The sequence below is a fragment of the Aphelocoma coerulescens genome, chromosome 4 (genome assembly GCF_041296385.1).
Source record: "Aphelocoma coerulescens isolate FSJ_1873_10779 chromosome 4, UR_Acoe_1.0, whole genome shotgun sequence".
Classification (NCBI taxonomy): domain Eukaryota; kingdom Metazoa; phylum Chordata; class Aves; order Passeriformes; family Corvidae; genus Aphelocoma; species Aphelocoma coerulescens.
Genome location: NC_091017.1, coordinates 55,731,033 through 55,744,279, shown reverse-complemented (window position 1 = coordinate 55,744,279; position 13,247 = coordinate 55,731,033).

Genomic DNA, 13,247 nt, shown 5'->3' with positions numbered 1-13,247 from the left:
CCTCTCAGACTGATAGAGCTCTGGAGGATGTCTCTTGTAGTAAAGTAAGAAACCAGTACCCCGGGCATGCCCATGGCAAATAAATTGCTTTTGCAAAGCACCGTGAACTTTGAAACCATGATATTCTAGATGCAGTGGGAGAGGCAGAATGGCATTGTAATGGATCCCAGTCAAAAGTTCATGTGATAAAACTCACTTTCATAATTGTTGGAGTTAATAGGAGCATACCTGTGAATCAGTAACTTAAGAGCAAGGAGCTGAACTGGTAAAGTGATGCAGTTGTTATGCCCAAATTTACTGGAAGAGAGGGAATTGTTCTTTTAATTTTGATGATGTAAATGATGCATTGAATTGCTGATGGCAGGTTTTCTTTTGTGTGGTATAATTAACACTGTAAACTTATCTGGATTCTCATACATAATGCAAGCCTTAAAGTCCAGGTTTTAGTGTAAAGCTAAACTGGTTGTCTAGCCAAGAATAAACTCAGTATGTGGAAAAAGTCTCAAGTGTGTTCCCTGTGTATTATCAGTTCCCACTCAACCAGGGTAACTTTGAGTAGCTCCTTTAGAAGACAAGCTGTTCATTTTCATTCACTGCGCAGAAAAAAGATTGCATCCATTTGCCACGTAGTTCAGGGTTTGGCACTTACACTGCCTGCTTGAGGAAACTGGTTTGCTCATTGTTGTGGAAAAAGTATTGTCTCTAAAGCTGAGGGAGCAAGCTATTTAAAGATAAGGGTAAAATATTCAGAACAAGAGTCTTCAGCATGGAAAACTGACAACCAAGGGTTTTTTTAAGGCTTATGAGTGGCATAAAGAGTTATTGTTCACAGTCTCTTACAATACAGGAACTGGGTACATGAAATGTACACAGTGTGTGGCAGTGGAGGAGTCTGTACAACATATGAGAAGGCTGAGGAGCTCTTTGCAACAGGACTGGTGAATGCCAAAAGATTATATGGATTTAAAGACTTAACGGAAAAAGTAGAAAAATCTATTGGCATACTTTTAAATACAGTCGCCAAGTGTTGAAAGGAGGAGCAATATTTTAGGAATTCATGACTACAAGCGCTCTTCATCCTGCGGGTGGCACCCACTGGAGGCAGCCTTGGGGTTTAGACAGCCCTTTAGTCTGACTCAGAATATCTTTCTTAGAAATTCAGGTATTGTCCATGTCATTCTGTTCAAAACAAGCTGCTGCAGTTGTGGGCTTCCCATGTGTAATGGAAAGTTTGCAATCATAGGTGGATTGTGGGCGTCTATCATGCTGGTGCTTTTCAGTACTCTGCAGGCTTGGATGATGATGTTGAAATCGTGATTTGCAATTCCCTAGTATTTTTATGTGAATATGTGATGATATTGAAGAAATACCTTCCTGGCACGAATATGATTTAAAAAATAGTTCTAACTATTTGAACCAATTAACTATTAAACTTTCTTTTTAGTTGTTATCTTTTTCTTTGGATCACCAGACATTCTCAAGTGGGTTTTCTGCCCTTTATTTACATATGGTGATTTTTCTTGATCTTGTAAGAAAAAATTTTCCATTTTTAGTTCATAAGAGCCCTGGATTTGATAAAGATTGTGAGCAACAGATGACGAGTGCCAGTAGAAGCTGGTCCTTGAATTTTTGTGATGCTAGGACCTTCTAGTCACATCTTTGGACTTGATCATATTTCAGGGTAAAAAGCAAAATGTGACACAGCATGGCCATGATTCTGGTGACAGGGCTGACCCAAGGCCCATGCTACTGCCATACAAGGGCTACCTGTTTAAAGCTAGCTCAGGAGTTTCCAGCTAAACTGTAGGGACAGTAGCTTAGGTCTTAATGTTTGCAGAATCACAGAATCATTTGGGTTGGAAAAGACCTCTGAGATCATCGAGTCCAACCTTTGACTGATCACCAGCCTTGTCAACTACTCCATGGCACCAAGTGTAATGTACAGTGGTTGAACACCTCCAGAGAGGGTGACTGCACCACCTCCCAGGGCAGTTCATGCCAGTGCTTGGCAACCCTTTCCATGAAGAAATTTCGTCAAGAAGAAACTTGCTCTAAATCAACCTTGTGTGTTAGTAGGCAGAACTGTACATGACAGCTCTAGTGCTAAGTGAGGCAGGAGTGTTTAATCTATTTGTCTTTGTCTCTTCCTCTTTCCTTTGTGTGCCTAGTGCTTAGATCCAGTAATTTTTGAGGAAGATTAAATCCAGAAATTATTAATAACTATGATTATAGTAATAGAAAATTAGCTATTTATGCAGAGTAACTCTGCTTACCATGAAGGCAGTGGGGTGACTTTATATTTACTGAGGAAGACAATGATGCTGCAAAAATACTGTTTTTGATCTGTGTGCTGCAGAGGCCTTTCAGGGATGAGCTGACAGATTCTTTTGTTGTACCACCTCTTGGCAGAGAAATCAGCTCTCCTTTCTTGTATTGAGTCGCTGCAGTGTTGAAATGAGGAAAAAAATATAAGCTGTCTCTTGTGATGCCTTCACTGCTCTTTTCACAAGCAGAATTGCAGAGCTGAAGTGTAATGGGGTGTTGGGATGTTGAATTTTCAGCGGTGCAGAAAGGTAGAAGATGGCCTTTCCTAACCTAGGAAACACCATTGTGTTCATGGAAATTGAAGTGTGAGGATTCAGACTAAACCAAAAAGGATCATCCTGAACCATAAATGACATCTTGAGACACAGAAGAGGTTTTTCCCATGTTTCAAGAATTCAGATGTCACATTCTAAGCATCTACATGTTTTGTCCACTGGTTAGCAATGCTTGGTTCTCTGACACTGCCAGGATTATGGTAAGTGTCTCAAGAGTAATTTCCCAAGAAATGCAGGAGTGCGGCAAGAATTCCTGATTGTGCATCAGTCCCAATATGAGAAGCTGAAGACCTGAATGTGATTGTTTTGGAGACGGGAAAAGGAGACTATGGGGTGAAAGGCAACTCCTCTCATTCTGTTTATAGAACTGGGAAGAATCCATCTTTTCTTACAAACTTCTGTTACTCGTTGAGGAAAAGAATATATTGACTCTTGTTCTCGTTCTTAAAATCTTTTCATCAGTGACAGTATATAGACCAAAGGTGACCTTTGGAGTTTGTGTGCAGCCACCTCCATTGTACTTGCAGGCAGAGTGAGTGAACTAGAGCTCAATTACAGGAGGAGAGAAAGCTGAACATCTCTTTTCTCACTGTTCTCTGAAGTCTACTATAAAGGAAAAATCTTTCTTCTTTGTTAGAGACAAGTCCAACTCTGTGGTAGGGACCAGAGGTAGTGCAGGTGTTTGTATTCAGTTTGTGCTGTGCAAATTAGGGCTTCATTGTCTCCAGACAGCTTGTAAGAACTCCATTCTTACCCTTGCAGTAAGGAATGACAGAGATAGCAAGTACCTAGCTCAGTTTTGTTCTTATATCTGTCTTTCTAAATACTTCTGTGCATTTGATTCCTAGTCTGTAGGCCACAGACCTCTGAAGATCTGCAAGGCCACCAGGAATACACTGCACCACGAAGGTGAGTGTCTTGGGTAGTGCCTTCTGGTTACCTGGGGTGCAGGGATGGACCCCGGTGATGAACTGAGACATGCCTGAGTCACATGAGTCTCTTTGTCTGCCCATGACAGTGCTGCATGTTCTGTCAGGTGTAGTTCTGGCCATTGCGTTTGAGAAGGCAATCCAGAGGTACCTTTGCAGCAGGATGAAATACAAATCTAACTGTAGAGGGTGGGATGTAAGCTGATGGGGAACATAGCAGGGTGGAGAACATGGTCTATGCAAAAGCTGGCATCTGGAACTGCCTTGGTCTCTTCTTGGGTACTCCTGCTTCAGAGTGTAAGTCCATCTAGTGAACATCCAGAAAATGCAAATCGAGATTAAAAAAGGGGCATCTGCAATTTCAAGTAGGGTTTTTATTCTACTTTCTGAAGACCTTTATTTAAAATGTGATTCAGTACTACCTTGTAAGTAACCCATCTAGGATTATGGGTTTTTCTGGGGAGCAGGTATTGCTGTTTGTTTCCTCTACCATTATCATGTTCTGTGTCTTGACATTCACACAGCTACTCACAATAAATCTTTACCTCTATTTTAAAGAACTTGAAACATATTTATATGTCATTATTTTTATTCATATCACTCTTCATCGAACAAGATTTTATTTATGGTGTTGGGAATTGCTGGGGAGACTGCACACCACAGTCTTTCCTGCTTTTCACTTTGGTTTGAGGAATGCACTAGTTTTGATTAATTTAAATGCAATGACAGAGATGGCAAAAGAAAAGTTGAGCAAAAAATCACATGCTTTTAAAAAAATTACTTAAACCTAACCCAGATTATTGTAGGCAGAGTGTTTCAGTGAATAAAATGATTAGACTGGGATTCACTGGGTGTTTGCTTGTTATATGTCTGTCACCACTAACAGACAAGTTGATTAATAGTGGTCTTAAATACTGTATAATCACATCATGTTCTGGTTTTGTTTGCTTTTGAATTCTCCATTAGCATGCTTAACAACAAGTTAGCAGAAAATTTTTGAGACAATATAATGTGAACAAATAAAGAATGATACTATCATTAATGTGCACATCTGCATGGTTCTGTTGTTAGCATGCCATAGATAACTAATAGATCTGGCTCTTTTATTCATTCTGTATTTTCAGTTCTAGCTGAGCACTACAAAACTGCTCACTACATTTCAGTGATAGGAGTGCCTTTTGTTAGTGTTTCACTGTAGCAGAACAATAAAGTTCAATAGATGGTAAAGTCATCTGAAGTAGCCTCCAGAAGTTAGAAAAGACCTTTACAGATAAAGCATTTGGCCAGAATGTGGAGTCCATGTTCAATGGGGATGAAAGGAATGGTTTGACTTCCATAGGGCCACAGCTGGTTAGAGGATGGCAGCAGACACAGCTGTGTTGCAAAATAATGCTACATAATGATAGCAAAATGAAGGTGAGGAAAGGCAAGGGAAAAATCACTAAACATGAGGTGGAAAATATAAAACCACTGAGACTATTGTTCAGCACCTGTGAGTTTGCTAGAGCATGTTCAAGCTGTGGGATAGCTACTTTCATTTTACGTCCCATTCACTGGCCAGCCTATGTCCAGGGGTGGACTGTCAGCAACCTGGGGGTTGTACCACAGCAGTGGGTCTGTTGTGGGGTAGGGGGTTACTGTCTCAGTCAAGGACAAAGGTGCCAGCTTATCCTGAATTGTGATGATGTGTCCAAGTCTTCACTAGCTTGATGAATAGGTGGGACCCTGAGGACCCAGTGTCATCACCTACTGGTAAAGTGGTTCCACTTCATCTCCCTGCTCAGTTCCCAAAGGTAAGTGTCTGGTGGCCTTCAGTATGAAGATTGTGACTTACATGGTCCGGGATCTTGGCTTTCTCTGGGCTACTTCACAGCACTAAGTTCCTTCTGGCACCATGATTATTCAAATAATTTTCTGTCCAGCTCACCCACTTGCTCACAGAAAGTTGCTAGCTTCCTCCACAGGAGGCCTGACACGGTTCACAGCTGCTTTAACTGTATTGTCCTGTCTTGCAGGTTGTGCCGACTTTTGATTACATTTTAATATTCTAGGTGAATGCCAGCAAGGTATCTGTGGTGAATTAAATTTCTGTTGCTTTTATCTACTGTTTTTAACATAGCTGAAAACAGAATAGTGGTCACAAGATAATCTCTTTCCTCATAGATAAAGGATGAGAGTTTATGAAAAACTTTATGAAAAAGACGTAACACAAACATCCCAAACCCAAGAGTGAACTGGCTTCTCACCCCCTCGCACTGAAACAGTAGTGGAGTGCAAATGACCTCAGGGGTATGTTGCTCAGGTATGGGCAAAACTCAGCCACCTTTAGGGTACACTGCCTCAGTTCTGCTTTGGAATGCAATGTTCACTACCCTGCAGAGGTTGTTTGAACTGCAACAAATAGCATTCTCAGCACCATGTTTTGAAGTGGAGTGGGCTGGGTAAGTGTGTTACTTGGGTCAGCACCCTTGAGCTCCATGAATTCTCAGCAGTGCTTCAAGCAAGCAAGTTTTGTGTCTCTAGGAGCATTATACTGGGACCCTAGATTCCTGAGGCACCAGCAGCAAACCAGTCTGGGGGCCCTGCCCTCAGGGGAATGGTGGAGAGGTGAAGTGTGTTGGAAAGAATAAGTCCAGGGCCCAAGTGACTCAGCTGTGAAAGCACCTTGCAAAAGTTCCTTCTGAGGAACCTTACCTAAATGCTGAGTTCCTTACCTAAATGCTGAGACCTCTAGGGGTCATACAAGTGCTGTTCTTGCTGCTGGGGCGCTTCAAGGCCATGCTCGTGGGCAATTTTTTAAAGACAAAAAAAGCGCCGCTCTTAACCCTGAATGTGCTGTTTTCTCTGAGACGCAGCAAGTGAGGCAGCGTTGTTAGCACAGCTGACCCTGTCAATCCTTTATTAAGGACTAAGTAAATGGAGAATTCTATCCTATGGGCAAGTGCAAAGACTGCTATTCTGAAAGACTGCTTCATTACTTCCTCAGAAGCCATGCTTTAATTTATAGTGCGATTCAGGGGCTAATAGCCTTAGGAATAGATCTGGTTTGAGGCAGGCTGTTAGTCCTCAAAGTACTGCAGGTTGAAAGTTTCATGAGCAGTGGAGGTTGGTCAGAATAGTCTGGTATATTGCTGGGACCAAAGGAGAATGCCTGCTGGAGGCATTGGGAGCTACGGCAGGAGGAACCTGAGCCCCTGGCAAGGTTGTGGAGTTAATTTTCCCCATATGAAATTAATTTTCCTCACAAAGCTGTGCTTTGCATTGGTAGCTAGAAAAGTGTGGATAACACCCTAGACTTTTGGCTGTTCCTGAGCAGCACTTCACTGCATCAAGGCCATCTCTCCAACATTCCCCTTGCCCAGGAGGCTGGAGCTGGGCATGATTTTGGAAAGGACAAAGCCAGGGCCACTGACCTACTGACCTAAGGATATTCCATAATGTAAGACATCTGCTCATCTATAAAAGCAATGAGAAAGGAGGAAGGGAGGGTGATGGTAGGGAGGGGGTGGGGGATTTTTCTTCCATAGCAACTGCTACACGCACTAAAGCCTTACTTCCCTGGACATCACCTCCTGATGGGATGTAGTGGATAAATCTTTTTTCTCCTTTGCTTCCATGCATAGCCTTATTTAACTGCTGTTATCCTGGTCCATGGGGGGTTTTGTTTCCATCTTATTTTCTCCCTCCCTGTTCTGCTGAGGAGGGGAATGATAAGAGTGACTTAGTGGGCACTTAGTGGGCAAGGGTCAACCCACCATACCAACTTAAACTTTCACTGTTGCATCAGACTACCATCCTCTGGAGGATTCCTGGAGTGTAGAGACTGCAACTGCTCCTGTGAGGTAATAAATGTAATAAGACAGCGTTGGAGGTAATTTGGTCCAGTTCAAGAGACCCAGAGCACTTTAACTGCTGCCTGGGCCTGGTTTATTCTCTAACCTTCCCCCATGATGCTGTTTCCATTGTAGCTGCTTACGTGCTTTGTAGGTGGTCCTCTTGAGCCCAGCCAGGCAGGTGACTCCTGCCCCTTCCCTCTCCATCCCAGAGGGACTCATATCTGAAGCTCTCCCTGCACATGGCAGAGGAGAAGAGGCAGTGCTGCTGAGCAGGCAGGATGGCTGCAGACACTACCAGACTCTGTCATCAGTCTAGCTGTATTTGCTTGAATGGTGATATGACCTGCTTGGGGGGAAGGACTTCATCTTGTGCAGCAGCAAAACATCAGTCACTATTCACTTTCACTGTGCTGCAGCTGTGACTGTTACATTGCTCTTTTGTAACTTGCATTTTCTTTTAAAAACCCAAAACCAGAAAAAATAGCTGGAATAAGAAGGTAAATGTTAATCAGATCTGTATCAATATTGTCTTAAATCCATTAATTACACAAAGCCCTGCCTATAGAGAAGGAGCATGGCACAATTATTGATTTCAGAAATTCCTGTCCATACAGGACATCAGAAAAGTTACGAGCAATGAACTCAAATGAAGGAAACCTTGTGGGGGTGCAGTGGGACCTAAAATTGCAGGTTTTGTACATAGGTGATGGGGCTTTATCACAGACTGGAGAGAACCAATGGGCAGATCTGCAGTGGTGTGGCACCTACTTCTAATGAGATGCTTATTTGAAGATGAGACATCAAAGTATGATTATAGCTCTGGGCCATGGTCCTGCTGCTGCTGGCCTTGCTGTGACTGAGGCCTGCTCTTGTGGCTTGTATAGCAGCAAGCACCCAAAGTTTTTTCTTTAGCAGGATGTATGAATAAATTGCTCTAGATGGGGGTGAATACAGGACAGAACAGAATGATACTGTTTTTTTTTTCATTTCCTGCTTCACTGTGTTTAGTGGAGGTGCTTAGCTAGGACACTATGTATTGGCAGTGATTTCCCAACTCCTTTTACTTAACGACCGTAGCTTTTTTTCTTTCAAGATTAAGCATCTCTTGACAAGTTTAGAGATCACATTTGTAGAAATAGAGCATCATGCTAGAATAGCTGCTTTGGTTAAGCTCTGGGTACTGCTGAGGTGCTTCATGCCCTGGTAGCAGGACCATCACTTTGAAGGTATCCCACAAATGTGTCAGGCTTACCTACAGCTCTGCAGTTCTCGGCGTTGACCCTTCAGGCGCACACAGCATTATTGCTGAGTAAACAAACACAGGCAATTTCTATTACAGAGATAAAGATTTCTCTTAAAATTGATTAAATCTATAGGGAAAGGGAATAGAGACTTCATTTAATCCAGGAAGAGCTGTGGTGGGGAGGGTGTGCTCAACAAAACACAGCTTTGTTAGAATTTTCTGGCTTTTTTACCTGGTACGTGAGCCTCCCTTCTTTTTATTGCTCCTATGGATCAAGGTGTCTCACTGTAAGTAAGATCTCTCCAAAGAGCAGCTTTATCTATACCAGGTAATTCACCTAATTGCATGCTATTGAAAGAACAGGGTTTTACTTTGGTAGGGAGCTAGAAGATCCAAGGTTCATTGCAAAACTAAGAGAAAAAATATCTTATCAAGGATCTATACAATCACTTGTAATTTGCTTTTGTTCTCTTAAATACTGTCCAACAACTCTGGATCCCATGTGAAAAAAGTGGGTTTACTTTTATGACCTCAGTATATAACAACTGATGTTTTGCATACCTCTCCTGAGAAGATCAATGCTAATTCCTTTTACTGCTGTTGGTGGCTGTAGCACAGCCTAGCTTCTGTAACAGCTACACCTGTTAAGCTACATCCTGCTGTTAAGCTACACCACCTTCTGTCTTGGCTTTTTTGCTTCTACCTCGCTGAGTTAAATTCCAGAGGTTTATTACATGCTCTCTATCTGGGTTAATTTTTTTGGCCTCTGAATCTACTACTTGCCATTTGTAAATTTTCCTGGTGGTAAAGGTCACAAAGATAACTTGGCCCCCATAGCTTAACCTCTTGGCACATCTCAGGTTATGAAAGGTGGTGTTGAAGTCTGCTGATTAAATTAATTACTCTTCTTAGGTTTAATCATAAAAAAAGCCTCTTTTGCCTTTGCAGTTCACTTCCATCAAATTTTTGCATCATAGAGTTGAGTTAGGAACCTCTAATTTTACTGGAGCACAATCAGATGGTAGGAGGAGTTTATGTTTGTCAAACATAAACCTGATCCTGAACTGTGTGTTGCAGAGATGCCTTCCTCTGCTTCATGAGACTGGAAGGCATGCTGCTGGTTTTGTTTTCCCTCTAAACTTTCTGCCTTTGCTAGGAACATCTCCAGGCTGATGAAACTGGAACAAAGCCTGAGAATAAAACAACAGTGTTTTGGTGTCTAAAGGCACACAAACCAGCACTCAATGTTCACTCTAGCCCCTGCAGAAAACTCATTCATGGAAGTGTGTGCTTCTGAGGGTAAGATACACATTTCAAAGCTATGCCTGAGTGCAAATAGGGGATCCAGTACCCTAAACTAACCTATTCCTGTTTGAGGGGACCAGGAGCAAGCTAGTACCAGGATGTCTTCATAGAAAACTGGTCTCTGCCTGTTCCTTGCAGCCGGCACTCCTGCTTAGCCTTTGCTCTCTTGCACTGAAATGCACAGGGCCATCTGCACTGCTGTTCCTGACAGTCACACTGCCAGAGTCCAGCAGGGCAGGTACAGCTGAGTTAATACCAAATCATGCAGAATGGCCCTTGATGTGAACTCTTGGGGAGGATGTGTAGGAGTGAATGCGCCTGTCTCTTCTGCATGCTGTCCCCTCCCACTTTTCTTTGCTGAGGTGGTCCTTACTGTTTTTTATCACTGGGTACAGCACTGCAAAGGTGGCATCACAGCTTTTCTGGAGTTGTTGGAGTATAGCTGATTGTGGTGATGCGCTGACACTTACTGAAGCTTAGAAAGCTCCCCAGAGCCACTGCAGCAGAGAGGGCCACTACCTGCAGAGGTAATCAGCCCAGGGACATATCAAATAACTCCTTGTTATGGTCTGGGGTCCCATGGGCTAGCATTGGAGCCTTGCCTTTCCAACCAAGTTCATCTCCAAGGCAGTTCCAGCAAAGCTACTGTGGTACCTGTAAAATGTACATGGTAAGTTTAAAAATAGGCAATAAAGTATAGTTATGGTTATATGAATCACAAGGCAAGGTGTAATCATTGCATTTATAGAATTATAGAATGGTTTGGGTTGGAAAGGACATAAAGATCATCTAGTTCCAAGACCCTGTCATGGGTGGAGGTACCTTCCACTAGACCAGGTTGCTCAAGTCCCTATCTGACCTGTCCTTGAACATTTCCAGGGATGGGTCATTCACAGTTTCTCTGGGGAACCTGTTTCAGTGCCTCACCACCCTCCCAGTGAAGAATTTCTTCCTAATATCTTATTTGAATCTGCCCTTTCTCAGTTCAAAGCCATTCCCTCTTTTCCTGTCACTACAAGCCCTTGTGAAAAGTCCCTCTCCAGCCCTCTTGCAGGCCCCCAGTAGGTACTGGAAGGTGCTATAAGGTCTCCTGGGAACCTTGTCTTCTCCAGGCTGAACAACCTCATCTCTCACAGCCTGTCTTCACAGGAGAGGTGCTCTAGCCTTCTGTTCATCTCAGTGGCTCTCCTCTGGACTTGCTCCAGCAGGTCCACGGCCTTCTTATTTTGGGGGCTACAGAGGTGGATGCAGTACATTAAATAGGAGAATCCTGAAATGCTTATGGGAGTTCATTGAAAATAAGTAACATGAATTCTTTGACCTTCAAAGCACTTTGTAGGTACTTCTGTACCTGTGTTAGTGAATCAGCTAGAGACTCATCTGATTCCCAGTGCTGAACCCCAGGCAATGGGGCTGGGGTCAGGGTGCTGCAGCTGCCTGACCACCCCTGGCTGCTCTTCTCCATGCAAGTCCAAGCCTTTGGGGGTTTTGCAAAGTGTTTGGAGAAGAAACGTAGAGTATAACATCTGTGTCCTGTTGTGCTGGGGAAAAACTGATTTCAGCTGTTTCCAGTGCCTTTGCTGGATTATGCTTTAACACAGTATTTATGAATGCAATGATTAAATGTACTTTTGAAGCAGCTTTTCAGGCAGCATGTAGTGAAAGTAAGGGCAGCTTTAGGAAAAAAGGCTCTCCAAGCAAGATCTAAAGGCAACATTCAAAATAATTCTTAAGAGGCATTTGCCTTCTCTTTCCAGAACATCCAGTCCTCATGTCTCCTCCTTTTTTACTTAGTCACTGCACATCATTTTTCCAAAGCCAACCTTCACAGCTTCTGTGCTCCATCACTTCCCAACTTGGAAATAATTTGCAGCATGTCCTTGTTCTTTACTTTGGATATATGAGACTCCCAGCTGGAGCCAGTCTTTGTTGCCCCTTGTGCACAGGACATACTTGATGCATGAGCACTATGCCCAGTATGTCCATTACATCTGCATTTCTGCCAGATGTCAGGCCATATTCCTAACCAGTACAGTGTTTGGGCATGATCTGAATAGCCTGAACACCTATGGCAACCCCTGGCACTGAAGCTGCCACCTACCTGCCAACATAAATTGCTTTCTGCAGTATTGGGGATGTTGTATTTGTTCTTGTGGACAGAGTGTGTCTGCTATTTCTCAATATGCTTATCTTGAATTGCCTTGTGGAAAGTAGCTCTTTCATCCATAACTCCTTCCTTAAAATCAATTATAGCAAATACCAACATTTTCAGAAAAGCTCAAGATGAGATTTTCAAGGGCACGTTGCTCTAAACTGAGTTTAGTGTCTCAAAAACCAAGACAGAATGAGGGCTAAATATTCAGAACTGCAGAGGAACTGCTGCTAGATGGGTAAGCATGTCAGAGTAACTACCATAGTCTCCAAAGGTGAATGTTCCTTCCCACCTTCTCCACAATGAGACATTATTCTCCTTCTATATCTCAGGCCCAGGAAAGTCGTGCATAGCTTAAATGGAAACAATGACAGGATGGTAGAGGGAGTGTACAAAGTACCTATGCAAAATAAAAATATCTGGTTGAGCTTCCACCCGTTTTACTTGAGAAGGAGAGTACTTGTGTGTCGACAGTTACTAAATAAACAGAAAACATGTTCATCTGCAGAAATCTTAGCTGGAACTGCCTGGAGGCTGAAGGGATGCTGGGGAACAGTAGATAATCTTGTCCTGTTCTTTCTTTTCCCTGGTTATTGACTTCTGCCAGTGCTGGACACTAAATCTTGGGCTAAATGGATCCTGCATCAGACTCAGCACAGATACCCGTAAATTCTAACTGTGCAGCTGCTAAAGAGATGGAAAGATCTTCCTGGGGAATGAATGTATTTCCTCTTAGGTTGTAAATGGTGTGGAAGCAAATCCATCACTCTGCTTCTTCTCTACCATTCATCTTGGGCTGCTTTGAAATATCATCTTCTCTCTTAGCATTCCTTTTAGTATCAAGCAAGCTGAGTAAATTCAATTTGGCTTTGCAATTTGGCCTGAGCTAGTGTAGAAATGAGAGTTTAAAGTAGTCACAGTTGTCTCTGTTCTGGCAGAGAACCCCCATAGCACACTGGACCATAACAGCCATTGCATGGGGCTCCTTATAGTGGGAATGTCCAACCAAAAATCAAAATTTCACATGCTTTGGCAACAGCCTGCTAGCAAGCTGTCATGTAGCAAGCTGCCAGGGTAAGTCTTTACCAAGTGGGGAGGTGTTGGCAGCTGAAACCCATGGGAGCAGAAGTGATGGGTCAGGGCTGCAGTACGGGGGCTGACACTACGGCTGCCCAATGCAGC